Source organism: Agelaius phoeniceus, chromosome 11, assembly GCF_051311805.1.
Source record: "Agelaius phoeniceus isolate bAgePho1 chromosome 11, bAgePho1.hap1, whole genome shotgun sequence".
Taxonomy (NCBI): Eukaryota; Metazoa; Chordata; class Aves; order Passeriformes; family Icteridae; genus Agelaius; species Agelaius phoeniceus.
The window spans coordinates 5,639,925-5,657,177 of record NC_135275.1 but is presented as its reverse complement, the minus strand read 5'-3'; the positions used below and the strand labels follow the sequence as shown (position 1 = coordinate 5,657,177).

At 48.2% G+C, this 17,253-nt stretch overlaps 1 long non-coding RNA gene across 2 annotated transcripts; it reads right to left on the bottom strand.

Moving 5' to 3' along the window:
* Positions 1-7,552: 7,552 nt before the first annotated feature.
* LOC129125008 (uncharacterized) lies at positions 7,553-17,149 on the bottom strand. 2 transcript variants are annotated; one of them, XR_013183856.1, is made up of 2 exons: positions 15,959-17,149; positions 7,553-11,075 (listed from the first exon to the last, which is right to left on the bottom strand). It is a non-coding gene; the product is annotated as an uncharacterized LOC129125008 (long non-coding RNA). The 2 variants fall into 2 exon arrangements; XR_013183855.1 differs by having other exon boundaries at positions 7,553-11,058.
* Between the last annotated feature and the right edge of the window lie 104 nt (positions 17,150-17,253).

The following is a 17,253-nucleotide window of genomic DNA, read 5'->3' as shown; positions in this document are numbered from 1 at the left end:
CATGGGGTTGTTTCTAATTCATGGCCAATCACAGTCCAGCTGTCCAGACTGTCTCAGTCAGTCACAAGATTTTGTTACCATTCTTTTTCTATTCTTAGCCAGCCTTCTGATGAAATCCTTTCTTCTATTCTTTTAGTATAGTTTTAATATAATATATTTCATAAGATAATAAGCCAGCCTTCTGAAACATGGAGTCAACATTCTCATCTCTTCCCTCATCCTGGGACCCCTGTGCACACCATCACAGGTGAGGGTCTGGCACATTTCTTACCCCTGACTTAACCCTTGCAAGAACCCTGGGAACAGCAAAATGAGCACATTTCCTTGATGTTCTGGGCCTTGGACACTGAGTGAAGCAAAGAGCAGTGACTCAGTGTCCAGCTGGGCTGGGCTCTCGGGGATGTTGGTGGGACAGAGCTGCTGTAGCACTTCCCTCCTTGAGTCTCCTCACCCTGAAGAAGTGCTCAGGCTCTTTTTCCTCTTGGCATAAGATTATATTGAAAGGAACTATAAGATTATATTGAAAGGAACTTGCTGATTATATTGAAAGGAACTATTCTGGAGCTTGGAATTTTAATTATTTGGAATCAACTTTTGATTAAATTGTTGTTGTTAAATAAAGGATTAATCATCTAGAAAAGACCTTTAGCTGGCTGGGAATAACAGCTAGACAGTGTGTTTATTTCACTTTCAATCTGCTGCTGTTACACTTTGGGCTTCTTTTCCTGAAGAAACACGGGGAGGAGGGGCACATAAATCAAAACTTTATCCTGAACTCATTTCCTTATTCTGAATTGCATAAAACATTTGATCTTCTTTCACTACAAAATTTCAGGATAGAAGGATCATTAACATTAAAGGCAATATGAAATGCAAAAGTGTTTGTTGAAGAGGAGATAGAAGCTTCTCTTCGTGTGATACTTTATTTTCCTTGTTTCCCAGCTAAAAGTGGCCTGTTGTGGCTGGCTATGATGTAGCAGCACTACAGCCAGGAGGGCTGGTGAGATGCACCCAGTTTGATTGAAGGTTTTTTTTCTGCATGGTGAAAAATGATATCCTCACCCAGCTAAAATAAATTACACCTACTGCGAATTTTATTAGCCATCAGTTTTTGCCTTGAAAAGAATACAAGAGCTCAGAAAAAATAACCAGAGACATTTGAATGTAATTGGAACATATGACAGCAAAGTGTTCACTGCTTTTACAGCAGAGAGTTAAAAAAATTTTTATCACCCCATGTTGAATTGAACATCCTCAGATCCATGACAAATGCACAGCTGGAAATGAGGGGGGACAGGCTGACCATTTCCTTCCACTCATGGTTACTTTTCTTCCAGGAATGTGGCTGAAGACCTTTCAGGAGCTGTGCAGGATCACTGTTCCTCAGCAAAAATCAGCATTTCTGCCATGCTGGAGGCTTCAAACAGCCCCACAAACTGCTAATGCACCTGCTCAGCAGTGTGCTGAAATGGCAATAATGAATAATAAATGCTGCTGCCTCCTTCAGAACATTACCAAACCCTTCTTTTTTCCCTCCAGGAAGGTTTACAAAATCCTAAGTCATCCTGTGCCCAGACTGGCCATAAAAATCCCTTACACAGGTTACAACAGAACCCTTTGTGTTGTAACAAAGGCCTTAAATTTTCTTCCTGTTTGCCTTGGACTTCCCAGTCGTTTGTATTTATTTATGAGTGACTTCCAGCTGGACCCTTAACAAAAATTCACTAATGTGAAGACTTGATATATAAGGTTCTGGTCATCACATTTGCTTAAATGTGTAAAGCTCACCTGTATGAGAAGTGTGTCTATAAAGGAAAAATCCTAGGAACATATAAAACTTGTTTTTGTAAAGTTTGAGTTGAGGAAGTTTGTTGGCCACTGGGTTGATGGGTGATCTTCTGGAGCAACAGCTTTTGGTTTCTTTTCCCAGCCTTGATGTTGAGGAACTTGGTTATATTTTGAAGTTCAGCTTTGTTAAGTACTTTCAAATCTAGTAGGAAGGTGTTATTTGTGTCTGCAGCTATTGCAAGGCAGACACTTTCCAAACACTCAGGAAATTCCTAATTCAAGTGAGAAGGGAAGGAAACAGGAAAAAAAAAAAATACAATTAAGCCAGATCTGAGTAACACAAGTAACACACCAGGGAAAGGTCTGTCAGAGAATTCCCTCTGGGAGAGGAGCAAGGCTGGTGCCTGGAGCAACTTCCAGGGCTTCAACAGGAATGGATCATGGATGGCAAGTCTCTGTCTGGTGCAGAGAACACAGGGCTCCCTTCCCCAGTGGAAAATCTCTGTAATTCTGTCAGGCTCTGTGTGACGTGTAATTATGGCCCTGTGCTCTTTTATTAATTTACGCTCCTGCTTTACTTTGCTTGTGTCCAAGCACATCCATATTATGATGCAAATTCAGCAGCAGCATGAAGGCCGAGTTCCAAGTAAGTGTTCCTAAGGGAGTTTTTGTCATACTTGTTCAAATCACGAGTCAGGGAAAAAAAGAAAACATGCATTCAAACCATTAATTTAACATGTTAGTGCAGATCTGGATTCATTAATAAAATACAAACTTGCTGATGACCAAACTGGTGCAAACTTAGGTTTCATTTACCCGTGTGAGAGGTTTATTTCTCCCTGTGCCTCTCCTGGAAGTTCCCATGGAGTGAAATTCCCAGAATAAGCATGGCTGTAATGCAACCCTGCATCAAACAAACTGCAGTTTGTATGTATAGACCACTTGGCTAATTCCAAAGTAAATAAACACGATGTTGGTCTTAATGTGTTCAGCAGCTTTGTTTCTTAAGAAGGGTGAAGAAAATTGTGTCTTTGGACATCTCCTTCCATAAGATTACAACTGAGGTACTACAAATGTTGAATATTTTGTCTTAAAATAGTTTATTTTGTAAGGATAACAGTTAACTCCTGTCTCTGTGTCTGTAATTGCAAGAAACATCCCACAGAACCCCAGAATAGTTTGGGTTGGAAGGGTCCCTAAAGATCATCCAGTTCTGACCCCCTGCCATGGGCAGGGACACCTTTATCTGCAAATTCATCTTCCATTTGTCCTTCTGGCACACTGTGATTTCACCGTGTCTGCAGTGGGGGAAAGCACAAGGCCCTGACAGGGAGCCGAGGGAGGCACCATGAGAAATGATGGCCCCGCATCTCCTGTTTCAGACCTGTTAAAACAATGTCCCTCCCTTCTCCCCTGGCAACAAGTTCCAGGAATGTTCCAGCTACCTGCTGTAATTTTTAACCGTTTGTAGTGGAATTGATGCCTCCTCGTTCCCTTCTCCGGGAGCTGGTGAGTTTAATGTCGGTCAGATCTGCTCCCTGCACGGTACTTAAACTAAATCCTAACTGCCTCTGGCCAAGTTGTTTCAGCTGGTGGCCCTTTAAACCTCTTTCTAGACATTCCTGCCTCTGCTGCAGTTGGTAAAACAGAAATAAACCTGCTCTCCGGAGCACGGGCAGCCATGGAAGCTCCGGCCAAAGCGCCCCCAGCGTTCCCCAGCGAGGGAGCCTCAATAAAGACCTGCAGGGCCGATCCGTGGCTCTGGTGTTTCCCTTCCCGCTGTGCCCGCACCGAGCCGAGCCGGGGGGGCCGGGCAGGGCTCCCGCTCGGAGCTGCGGAGTTTGGAGCTGCTGTCGCTCTGTCCTGCCGCTCCCCCGTGTCCGTGTGTCAAAGGCCGCTTCCTCGGCCGCCCTCCGCGATAATTAAACGACTTTGCCGTCGTAAACCAGAATCGGGGCGAGTGCCAGAGAGGCGTTAAACTTTTCCGCCGTGACTTTGGCCGTCACCGCCCCCATGCCCGGTCCCTGCCCGTCCCGTCCCTCCCTGCCGGTCTCTGCACTGCCCCCGACGGCGGCTCTGGCTGTCCCTGCGGTCCCCCCGCAAAACCCATAAACCGCGATCCGCTTTGATGTCGCCTTCAGAAAAGTTCACTTTATTTACAAGGGGGGCTCCCCCCTGTTTACACACGCCCATTTGTAAAATTAGCCAACCCCCCTGACAAAAACGCAAAGGAATGGCTGAGAAATAAATAAACCTCTCCCCCCACTCCGAGGCGGAAAGGCTCCAAGCCAGCGGGGTTCTGCTCCCCCCCGGCCCGGGGCTCAGGCGATCCTGCTGCAGAACTCGTCGAAGTCCCTCTCCATGAAGAGCTCGCTCTCGATCACATCGTCCTCCGAGGGGAAGTACTGCTGGCTCTCCTCCTGCGGGGAACCCGCGGCCGCACCGGCCCCGGTCCCGGCCCGGGCGGGCGGGGAGCGGGCGGCGGCTCCGGGCTCCCCCGCGCACTCCATCAGCGCCCCGCGGGCGTTCTCCAGCACCCCCAGGTACGAGTCCATGTCCAGCGGGTCCATCTCGCAGTCCGACCCGCCGCTCTCGGTGCCCACCGAGTCGGAGCGCAGGTGCATGAGCTGGTACTTCTCCCGCATCAGGAACTGGTTGGTGTTGCGGGGCGCCCGCATGCCCGGCGCCCGCCGGCCCAGCACATTGACGGGCCGCAGGGAGAGCAGCACCCGCGGCCGCGCCGGGCGGTGGCAGCGGCGGAAGGCGCGGCAGTGCTGCTGCTGCAGCTGCTGGTGCTGGTAGTGCTGGAAGTGGCTGTGCGTGCGGCTGCCCAGCAGCTTCCGCGCCCCGCCGGGGACCCTCCCGCGCCGCCCGGGCGGACAACGGGAGCGGCTGCCGCCCCGCCAGGGCTCGCCGCCCTTCAGCGGCGTCGGGGAGGCGCCCCCCGGCACCCCCTCGCCGCGGGCGGGCTCCCAGGGCGGGCACACGATGAACTCCGCGCGTCGCAGCATCGCGGCCCCCCGGCCTCTCACATGCTCCGAGCCGCCGGGACGCCCCCGCCGCGCTGCTCCTGCGCCGTCGCCTCTCCGGCGCGTCCTCCGCTTCTCTCCGGGCTGAGCGGCCGCTTCCCAAGAGCCCTGCGGGGGCCTCTGCGGGCGCCTCTACCTTTTCACGATCCGCTCTGTTTTTTTCTTGAGCGGAGCCCGTTGGCAGCGCATAGCCTGGCTGAACGGCTGCGGGCTGCGGGGCAGCTTGACGGGTTCCAAGCCGCCTCTTCGGAGATGGTCTCGCCTACTCCCCGGCCGGGCGCTGCCGGGCTGTCAGCGCTGCGCCGGGCACGGCGGGCCGGGGCAGGGCCCGGGAGCGAAGCGAGCGAGGGGAGGGGAGGGGAAGGCGCCGAGGCTCAGGGACCGCACAGGGAGCGCGCGCACCGCCCGCCGCCCCGCGCCCACTGCCGACGCGCTCCCGCGCAGCCCTTATTTATCACCTCCGGCGCAGTCCAACTGCCGCCGCGCCGCGGGGGGAGCCGGGGCGGCACAGCCGCTCCTAAGCCGGCCCGTTCCCGCCAAACTTAGCCCTCCGCGCCCGGGGATCGCGGGGGCTCCGCGTCACCGCAGCCCGCACGCTCGTATCTCCCGTGTTATCCCGGGTTATCCCGGGATCTCTTCCCCCTTGGGCGCGTTTGGCTTGGCTCAGAGCTGCGGGCGCATTTTGTTCACACCCTATTCTCGAAGGCCGTTTACGCTCAGCTCCCCGCGCAAGCACCGTGGCCCGCCCGCTCCTTGCAGCAGCGCCACGCAAACCGCGTACAGCACCCTTCCCTTGCAGCGGCGCTACGCCAACCGCTACGCAAACCGCGTACGGTGCCCGTGAGGGGCGCTGGCGTGGGGTGGGAGGGTGGCGGTGAAATGGCCGCGGGGGTAGCGGGGAGGGAGAAGGGGCGGCCTGAGGCCGGCGCTGGAGAAGCCGCGGCGCTCAGTGCCGGTGCCCGCGGCCGCCCTTTCTCTGCAGCTCCAGGCTGCGGCCGGCGCCACCGGCGGGCAGCGGTGACCTTCCCGCGGGTCCCACAAAATGGTGCCCGCGCCTTCCCCCTCAGCCGCTTCACGCCAGGGCAGTCCCCTCCTGAGGCTTCACGGTTTTTTTTTCTCTTCCCTTTAACCTCTCTGGCTGAATCGGTGCTTTTTCATCAGTCTAGAGTGAAAAACGAGAGCAGAGACATTCATTCGTGTTATTTGGGGAATGTCCCAGTTACTTGTGCTGGGCCTTGGTCCCTCTACCACAAATTTCCCCTGATTTTCCAATCTGTTTTGGGTGGCATTTTTCTGCCCTGTATGTAACTAATCGGACAGTGTTCACCCTCTCCCCTCTCCCTTCCAATCTGTTCATGGAAAACAAGCTCAGTGTTGCCCAAAGGCTCCCAAATAAAGGCTGTGCATGAACTCCGCGGGCAGCAACTCCCATGCAGGTAACATTTTATTACAATTTAACAGTGAAGGGCAAAGAAGTACAAAATATACTGAGGGAGACAAGGTAAAAATCTGGATTTGGGCTAAGTACGGAGTCAACGTTGCCAAAACCAAATTGCCCACGTTTGGCTATTTCACTGCTTTAGAGTTTGTATTTCTAAGCAGTGTTTGTTTCAAATTCCATTCAGGAATTATATGGTGTTCCATTTCAACTCAGCTGGTGTTATCACCTGTGTGTTTTACAAACTAAAGGCCAAAATGGAAGGGGTTGGCACTGGAGCAAGCAGCAGCTGTCTAAAATGTGCAGCCTCTGAGATCTGTGGGCATGTCAGAGCAGGGGGAAGCTGCGGTGCTTTCAGAGTTCATGGGTGTTTATAAAGGAATGCCACATCATGGGGTAGAATCCACATCCCGAGTTGTCTCAGGCTTTTTCACAGATGTATTAGGCAGCAGTGTGGCTTGAATAAACTTCTGCCACTCCAAACTCCCCTCCTGGATACAGAACATGCCAGAACTCTGTGTTTGTACAGGGGACTCTGCCCTGGCAACCACATGCACCCAGTCTCTCCTGTCTGGCTGGTCAGCCCAGCTCAGTCTGGCCTCAGTTCCCATTTTCTCTTCTGTTTCTCTGAGTTTGGTGCAGATTGAGTCTGCATTTCTTTTAGCTGTTCTAGAAGGATATAGGAAATTGTGTGTAGAAAGGAGCCTTGTGCTACTCTGTGCAGGAGAGAATTCAGTTAATGTGCCTCTCTTCACATCTGGATTATCTCTAATCCACACACTGACACTGCCCTACACAGACCAGTGAATTCATCCTGTACCCAGTCCTGCAAATCAAAACCTAAAGCTTTTATTGAAACCTTTATTAGTACCTACATCTTTATGAGTAAATAAGTTTTTAGAGCAATTTGAAATCATTACTTGGAGGCAGCTGCACTGTTTGTGCCATTATTGACCCGGCCTTCATTCTCCAGGCTCTGTTCTGGGCAGGGTTCAGGTGTGCAGGCTGGGAATTCTCCTTCCCTCACCTTCCTGCCTCACTTCTATTATTCCTGGTTGGAATCCTTTTCAAAGCTGTTTTCAGCACAAAAAGTGGAGGAAATGTTTTTTTGATGTATCATGAAATGTTTTGTAATTTCTCAGTGGATGCCAGCCAGCAATAATATTTTTTCAAACCGTTTTCTTTGACATGGGAGAACCCATCTACAAGTTTGGTTTTTAATTTTTTTTTTTTTTTTAGCAGCAAAGGAGGGACCTCTGTTGTAGCTACTGTTATAAAATTGACTCAAAACGAGTAATTTCCAATCAAAGAATTTATTAATTATTGAAGCAGTTATACTACGTAAGCAAAAGGCTCAGCGCTGGGCGACAGGGGGGTTTCTGCTCCACCAACTGCCGCGCCAACTAGTTTCTGATTCAGTCCTTTTATCCTCTCCATCCTTCAGGAGTCCATGTTATCTCGGAGTTCTCTGCGCCTGCGCTGGTTGTTGCTAGGGGGTCATCCTTCTGTCTCCTGGTGGTCGGTGATAAAGGCTGTGGAGTCTTCCTCAGCTGCGTCTTCTTCACCCTATGTCCTTATTTGGTGACTTCTCCGTGGAAAATTACCAAGATCTTATGATTAACGCAGTATGTGCCCTATTAAGCTTAAGCAAGCAAATATCCTGCCTTGCAAACTGTTTATCTGCCCCTGCCCCTTCCCCAGCTTTTCCCTGGTCGTTATTTCTGTGAGTTATTTGCTTGTACCATTTGCTGGGTGGGACCATGTGTGGGCTCCTGCAACCCCTTCCCTGGTATCCTTGTGGCTCATATCTCATGAAGTAGTATAGAAATAGTCAGCAGACAACTCCTGTAACACACTGGTCTCTTTCTCGTGACGAACAAAATGTAGTCCCTCATCTCAATCCCCCCTTTGTTTTGATACTCAATTTTGTTCGTCAAAACGCTCTAATTCCCTTTTGCTGAGCTCCAGAGATTCTTCTGGATTATCCATCTCCTTCAAGGTTTCGTATTTTGCTCGTATGAGCATAAGGTGAGCAGCTTCTAATCTGCCTTTTACAATGCTAATCAATTTATTAAAAATACAAGGGCCAAACGTGAGTCTCAATAGTAAGAGAAGTAGTGGACCCGCTATCGTTGATAATAAAGTTGTAAGCCAAGGAGAATAGTTAAACCAAGATTCATACCAGCTTTGGTGTTTTTCCCTTTCTCTTTGTCTTCTTTCTAGCCCCTCCCTTAGTTTTGCCATTGAGTCCCGTATAATTCCGCTCTTGTTTACATATGTGCAGCATTCTTCTCTTAAAGCAGCACACAGTCCTCCTTGTTGCAGGAATAATAGATTTAACCCCCTTCGATTTTTTAAGGCTACCTCTGCTAGGGAATCTAATGATTCTGTGAGGTCTTTGATGGAGGTTTCGATCTTCTTGAGGTCTTCATCTACAGAGGCTCTTAGTTCTTGGAATCCTCGGTGTTGCTGTATGAGTGAGGCTATTCCTGTTCCTGTCCTGGCTGCACCTATTCCTAGTAACATTGCTACAGTGAAGGTTGTGAATATTTCCCGTTTCACTATGTGGGGTCCTATATTTTGATATTGTTCATAAACGTACTCTACGGGGTGGTAAAGGACTCTGGGTACTATCAATACTTGAATACAAAAGTCACTGGATTCATTAAATCGGTCTATATTTATACATGGGGTGACTCCGAGAGTGTTACAGACCCATTTAGTATTTGCTGCTGGCAGTATCCAGCTGGCAGGTTTCTTAGGGTCACTCAAATTCCCCATAACCTGACATAGATGTCGTTTTTCCACTGGTACTCGTTCTATACATCTTCCTCTCCCCGTTACCCTTGCCAAGGTTATTCTTCTTGATTCTTCTCTTTCTTTTTTCTATAGGCACTTAGCTGGGTTGGTCCCATTTACTCGTCTGATTTTTGCTGTTACCCCTATGGCTTCATAGAACGGGGGGTTTACGGTGTAACACAGCCAACATTCCTCAGTTAGATTTGGATGGGTCTCATTCAGGACTTGGAAAGTGGCCTGTAATATTTTCTACAAGTCTCCTTCTCCTGGGTTTTCAGGTCTTCGGGTCGAATTAGTAAAGTTTTGCTTATACATTTCTGGAAAACTAGTGGTTGGGGCTATTTCTGATTCATTTCCATTATTTTCTTCTAGCATTAGTTCTCCAGCTATCGCCTGGTTTGGTCCAATTGGTTCGGGGTCGTGTGGCACGGTTGTCTTTTGGATCATAAAGTGCCCCCCTCTGTCTATCCCTGGTTCCCATAATCGGGCTCCCCACATTTTCCCTAATAACCAGACTTGGTCATGTGGATTTGTCACATTAATGTAAATCATATTGCATGTTCCATCTAACCCTCCTTGTTTCTGGGTATATGTGGAAGTGGGCTGTGTACACCCGTATGGACCCCATCCAGTTCTGATAAACTCGTCCTCGTTCCCCCCAAAGGAGCTTACTGATACACAGTCCCAATAAGCACAGTAAAAGTGTCCTGGATAGTTACAATACCCTTTTCCCGGGTTTGAGCTTGGACAAAAATAATATCCAAACTGATTTAAACATGGATTTACAGGTATTAAATCACACAAAGTACATAAAAAGCTGGGTGCGCCAGACGTGATTTTGGTCTGGATAACATACTGGTCTTCCCATCTAATCAGTGACCATTTGAAGGGTTGATGTGAATACCCTTCTGCTCCTGAACTTGTTACAATGCAAAAGAACAGAATTAACGCTTGTAATTTGCGGCTGTCATTGTCGGAGCTCAGGTTAAATTTTACCTTTGGTTTCCCCAGTGGTGGGTTACCAATCCTGGGGCAGGACGGCCAACATTTCCTGGACATCCCATATGGGGGTCGAGGCTTCCGATGGACTCCACTGGTTATTACCTCTCTGCCTCGCCCGACGACTCGGTTGCTGCGAGCCTCGGGGTTTACCATCTTCTCGGCAGCAGAGGTATTCTTCAGGAGCTGGATAAACCTCCCGTTTCCACTTTTTAGCACTGGCAGCCCAGTTATTAGCTTTTATTAATGAGAGGTCACGCCGCAAATTGGGGGCTTTCTTCTGACACACCACTTCCAGGATGTCCAGGAGAAAGGGGATCGGTTCGTTAGGGTGGTAGCAGAACCAATCAGGATTTACCCCTTTGGAAAAGGTTTCCCACCACTCGTCAGATCCAAGCTTTACCTCCTCCGTAGCAACTCTGCTACTAAGAATGATAGAGGTTAGTCTCCTCTCTTTCTCATAGCACGGCGTGCAAATTCCCCTAGGTGTTCTACCACTCCGACAATGAGACCACCAAGGTTCGTGACACAATTTACAGGAAAAGCATACAAGGGGGTGACAGTCACAATCTAACCAGTTACACTTCAACCTAATATCTTTGTTCTGTGCTTTTTCCCCCTCCCACGCGTGCCCTTTATGTTCTAATCTCGGAGACTTAAAGTAGGGCTTTCTCAACTCGTCCTCTAAGAGTTTGCAATATCCAAGAGCCTCCCGATTCCCTATTAGCTAGGTTTGGAGATAATGGTTATCTCCAACCCAGATTGTTATCTAAATCATTTATTAGTTCGTTTCAGCTTTAATTTGGTTTCTCCCGGGAGACTGCAAACCTCCCAGCTGTGAGGGGGTTTTACCGGTCCTTTTATGCGACTAGCATGAGTCCATCCTTTTTCAGCGGTTCGTATGGCTGCTTCTGTGGTGAGGAGTACTTGGAACGGTCCTTCCCACCTTGGAGTCAAGGGGTTTTCTTTCCAGCTCTTCACGATCACCCAATCTCCTGGCTGTACCTGGTGTAAGATAAAATCTAAAGGAGGCCGTTGTGCTAACATACCTTTTTCCCATAATGCCCTTCTGTATTTTGTCAATTCCACCAAATATTTTTGCGTACATGTGTCATTAATGACAGGATGTTCGTTAGGATTTTCTAGGTTATACGGCATCCCATACATCATTTCAAAGGGTGATACCTCTAAATCAGCTCTAGGTCTTGTTCTTATATTTAGCAACGCTAGAGGAATACATTTAACCCAGGTCAAATTGGTTTCTGCTACCAGTTTGGTCAATTGCTTTTTTATTTCTCCATTCATTCATTCAACTCGTCCAGAGCTCTGGGGATGCCAGGGGGCATGTTGTTCCCACCGTATGCCCAGAGCTGTTGCTAAGTTTTGGGTAACTTGGGAAATAAAATGCAGCCCTCTATCTGAGTCAATGACTTCTGGGACCCCATATCTCGGGATTATCTCTTCCATCAATATTTTCGTAACTACTTTGGCTGTTTCTCTTACGGTTGGGAAGGCTTCCACAAAATGTGTTAGGTGGTCCACCAAGACCAATAAATATTTGGTTCTCCCTACTTTGGGGAGCTCGGTGAAATCTATCTGAATGTGGGAGAAAGGCCTTTTCGCTAGCGGTCGGCCTCCCTCCGGTAATTTTCTCAAATTTTTTCTATTTACTTGTAAGCAAATTAGGCATCCTCTGGTTACTTGTTTGGCAATGTCTCAGATTCCCACACTCACATACTTTGCAGCAAAATAATCTACCAGTCCCTGTGATCCCCAATGTGTTTTTTGATGTATCTTAGTCAGTAATCTATGTGCCAGTGCTCTACGTATTATTTCTCTGCCACCTGCTAATTTCCATGCTCCTTGTGCATCCCTTTTTGCTCCTAGTTTTTGTATTTTATTCTCTTCCTCTTTATTAAACTTGATGTCGGGGTCAGGTTCTGGTGTTTGGGAGTGTTCTGTTTTCCTGCAAAGTGAGGAGTCTCAGGGCAGCCCGTTTAGCCTCCTGGTCAGCTGTATTATTTCCCCTACTTCTCAAATCCAGTCCTTTTTGGTGACCTTTCAAGTGAACTATAGCTATTTTTCGGGGTTTTCGTAGGGCACTGAGCACATCTAATATTAATTTACTGTGAACTAAATCTTTCCCTTGTGAATTTATTAGTCCTCCTTCCTCCCATATCTTGCCAAATGTATGGACTACCCCATAGCTATATTTTGAGTCCGTAAAAATAGTCCCATCTTTTCCTGTTAACCATTCCAGGGCTCGTAGTACAGCATATAGTTCACATGCTTGGGCAGACCAGGATCCACTAAGGGGTCTCGATTCTATCACTTCCAGGTTGGGTCCCCTTATTATAGCATATCTTGATTTTCTCCTTCCCTCAACTACTCTGGAGGATCTATCCACAAACAGTCTTTCTCCTTTTTCCAATTCTTCTTCTTCCAAATCTGGTCTGATTTTTGTTTGTTCTTCTATAGTCACTATACAATCATGTGTTAGTGCTTCTTCTGGTCCTCCATATAAGAAGGAAGCTGGATTTTGGATATTAGTAGTTTCTAGAGTTAAATTTGGAGCCTCAATTAATATTCCTTCATATTTTAAAAGCTTTGCATCTGAGATCCATTTTTCAGCCTTTTGCTGTAAGACTCCCCGTATGTTATGGGGGGACAGCACTTTCAGGCTGCTGTTAAATGTAATTTTCCGGGCTTCTTCTACCAAAAGAGCACATCCTACAATTGCTTGTAAGCACGTAGGCCATCCTCTGCTTACTGGGTCCAAGATCTTTGATAGATAAGCCACCGGTTTCCTTTTCTCTGTCCATTGTTGAGTAAGGACCCCATATGCGACCCCCTTGTCTACGTTTATGAACAAAAAGAAGGGTCTATTAGTATTAGGTAAACTTAATACCGGGGCATGGATTAGGCTCTCTTTAAGTTCTTGCAGCCTTTCGGTGTCCTCCTGATTCTATTTTAGGAGTCCCTCTTGAGTAAGTTTCTGATACAAGAAAGTCGCCTTACTACTGTAGTTTTCAATCCATTGTCAACAATAACCTGTTAGTACAAGTATTTGCTTGATTTGTCTCTTATTTCTTGGAATTGGTAATGCTAAAATCGCCTGTATTCGTTCAGGGTCTATTCTCTTCTCTCCTTTCTTTAGATAATGGCCTAGGTATTTTACTTCTTCTTCGACAAATTGTAGTTTTGTCTTGGCGACTTTCAATCCCTTTAATCCTAAAAAGTTCAATAACTTAATACTTTCTTTCCGTACATTCTCTTCCTGCTGCCCCGCCAGGAGTAGATCATCTACGTATTGGATTAATGTAACCCCTGGCCCCACTTGGTAATCCTGTAAAATTTGCTCTAAAGCCTGCCCGAAGAGATTAGGGGACTCAGTGAATCCTTGAGGGAGTACCGTCCATCTTAATTGTTGTCTCTTCCCCGTATCGGGGTCTTCCCATTCAAATGCAAAATAATCCCGGCTTTCTTTAGCCAAAGGGCATGCCCAAAAGGCATCTTTGAGATCTATAACACTGTACCATAAATTCTCAGGCCCCAGTTTAGTCAAGAGGGTATAAGGATTTGCCACCACCGGGAACCGGGCTACAGTTCGCTTGTTTATTTCCCTTAAATCATGCACCAATCGATAGGTGCCGTTTGGCTTTTTAACTGGTAGGATGGGAGTATTGAACGGAGACATACAGGGTTCTAACAATCCATTATTCAACAACCTTTCTATTTCTGGTTTTAATCCTCGTCTCCCTTCTGGGGATAATGGGTATTGCTTAATTCGGACAGGGACATCTGGATTTTTGATAGTTACCGAAAATGGAGTGATTTTTAGCTGTCCCACGCTCTCAGGCGTGTACCAGACTTCGGGGTTAATTTGCTTTTCATCTTCTACCCTTAAAGGGCATAATTTAATTTTTAATTCCTTATTATCTACACCTATACTAATCCCTAATTCTATAATCATGTCTCGCCCGAGCAGATTATAATCTGACTCGGGTACCAATAATAAATTTCCCATCCCTATTTTGGATCCTGATTCTATAGTCACATTTTTTATGATTTGTACTTCAAAAGGTTCCCCTTTTGCCCCTATGACAGTGGCAGTTTCTTTAGAGATGGTACATCCTTTTGGTAGGTTCTGTACCGTGGATCTTTCTGCCCCCGTATCTACCAAGAATTCCATTTCTTGGTTGTGGGGGCCCACTTTAAGTTTTATCAAGGGCTCTTTATGATTTTTCCGGGTCCCCACCAAATAGAGCCCCTGACCCCCCAGTCCATTTGGAACTGCTTCTCGTCTCTGATTCGGACTCTACATTCTCGCTTAAAATGCCCTTTTTTCTCACAATAAAAACACACCTTCACCCCTTCTGACTCCCCTATACTTTTCTCTTTTTGTTCACTCGAACCTCCCTTTCGCCCTTCTCTTTGGTACCTCCCCCCACCTGTTGCTGTGACCATCAACCTTACTTGTCTGCGGTCTCTTTTGTCGTCCCTACGGACATGTACTTTCTGTGCCTCCCTAAGCAGTTCATCCAGCCCCCTGTCCTGCCAGTCCTCTAACTTCTGAATTTTCTTCTTTATGTCGTCCCACGATTTTAAAACGAAATGGACTTTCAGCATTGACTGTGAAGGTTGGCTATCGGGGTCCATTCCGGAGTACAATCGTAAGTTCCTCCGTAATCTCTCGAGCCATTCCGTAGGCGACTCGTCCTTCTTTTGCCTATCGTTGAATGCCCGATCTATATTTTGCCCCCTCGGGACTGAGTCCCTAATCCCCTGAATAATTATGGTCCTTAAATCCTGCATATGTGTTCTATGTGCTGCATTTTGGTGGTCCCAATGGGGGTTCTGTAGGGGCCATTTAGTGTCCGCAGCCGGGCCTTGGGCATGCTGCGTGTCCCAAATACACATTCCTTCCCTTCTTATCATATTCCGTTCTTCAGTAGAGAACAGAATGCCCAAAATGGACTGCATTTCTTCCCAGGTATAGATGTTTGGTCCTAAGAACTGGTCAACCCTCTCGGCTACCCCAAAAGGGTCCTCTAATAGATGTCCCATGTCCTTCTTAAAGTCTCGTACATCTGCCGAACTCAAGGGGACAGTAATAAATCCTATACCCGCCTGTGGTCCACCCATAGGCATCTCCCGTAGAGGGAATAGCCCCGTCTCAACCCTACTGCGGCTCCTTGTAATCGGGCCTTGGTAACCGGTTTGGTTAACCTCCCCTTGGTTACCCTCTTCATCATTGTTTGGTGCAGGTGGTTGTGGAGGTGGTGGGGCATTGGGTGCTAGCGGTGGGACATATGGGGGCGATGCTATAATTAAGTCGCCCAAATGATTGTCCCTCTTCCCCTTTTTGTCCGGATCCCCTTTTCCTTCTCTTAATTGGAAAACATACACTTCGGGTCTTGCTACCCATATTTTGGCATAATCACTCTCCTCTTGCAAGAAGGGCTCTTTAGAATTTACCCCTAGGTTCAAGTCCTGTCGAACCCAGTCTTCAGATGATCCAAACACGGGCCAGAAAACATTTTTGGAAATCTCTTTCCCACCCCATACTTCCACGCAATAATGTATCATTCTGGCCTTATCCTTAGTCTCGGTCTCCGGGTAATGTTTCCAATTACTAAGCATGAATCCTAGGAGACTGTCCCTTGGAATGGGGTCTTGCTTTTCCCCTGCCCCATTCGTCCGGAGTGCCTTCTTTCACTCTCAAATTCCTTTCACTTCCCCTTTTTCGTGGCCCGAGCCCTTCGCGGGTCTAGGGGAACCGCACTACTCAAGGGTCCGCACTCACTTGGAGAGTCTGGCTGCCGGCCCTCCTCTCATTCACACTTGTCCACCGCCACACTCTGGGATCCCAACCCCGCCCGAACGGATTCCCTTTTATACTCACGCGTCCTGTGTCTTCGTCCAGACGCCGTGCAGATTATTAAGGGGTTCACCGGTATAATTTGTCCCGTTTGCTTACTAGTATATATTTTAGGGTCGTCGGTGAGAGTGGAGGTTCTCCCAGAGGGGCCACCCAGGAAGCACTGGATGAGGCGCCCCCCACTCTGGGTAGATCTACCCGATCCAAACTCTCATCCGAGTCGCGGCACCAAATTGTTATAAAATTGACTCAAAACGAGTAATTTCCAATCAAAGAATTTATTAATTATTGAAGCAGTTATACTACGTAAGCAAAAGGCTCAGCGCTGGGCGACAGGGGAGTTTCCACTCCACCAACTGCCGCGCCAACTAGTTTCTGATTCAGTCCTTTTATCTTCTCTCTCCTTCAGGAGTTCACGTCATCTCGGAGTTCTCTGCGCCTGCGCTGGTTGTTGCTGGGGGTCATCCTTCTGCCTCCTGGTGGTCGGTGATGAAGGCTGCGGAGTCTTCCTCAGCTGCGTCTTCTTCACCCTATGTCCTTATTTGGTGACTTCTCCGTGGAAAATTACCAAGATCTTATGATTAACGCAATATGTGCCCTATTAAGCTTAAGCAAGCAAATATCCTGCCTTGCAAACTGTTTATCTGTCCCTGCCCTTTCCCCAGCCTTTCTCTGGTCGTTATTTCTGTGAGTTATCTGCTTGTACCATTTATCAGCAGGAAAGGTTTCTCTGCTGGGTGTTTATCTGCCCCTGCCCCTTCCCCAGCTTTTCCCTGGTCGTTATTTCTGTGAGTTATTTGCTTGTACCATTTGCTGGGTGGGACCATGTGTGGGCTCCTGCAACCCCTTCCCTGGTATCCTTGTGGCTCCTATCTCATGAAGTAGTACAGAAATATGCAGCAGACAACTCCTGTAACACACTGGTCTCTTTCTCGTGACGAACAAAATGTAGTCTCTCATCTCAGCTACAGCCTTAAGAATTGGTATTTTGAGATATTTAAGAGTATCCCTTTAACGGAGGTAAGGTCGAGCTCCCTAGAGGAGTTCGGTAGAGGCCCTTAGTATCCAGTTACTGGGAGGAGCCCAGCGTCCTGCTCTCGGTGACTCAGAGCCGGGTGGGATTTTCAGGACACCCAGCACAGCTCCTGCCGGGGCTTAGGCTGGGGTGCCCGGCGCACGGACCGAGCCCCTTTCACCGCCGCGCCGTGAGGGGAACTGCCGACCACGCCCCGGCCGTTCGTCAGTCCCCGGCCACGCCCCGCCCAATCAGGATTTTCCCGAGCTGCCTCGCGCCGCCGTGACGGGCCGCCCCGGGTCAG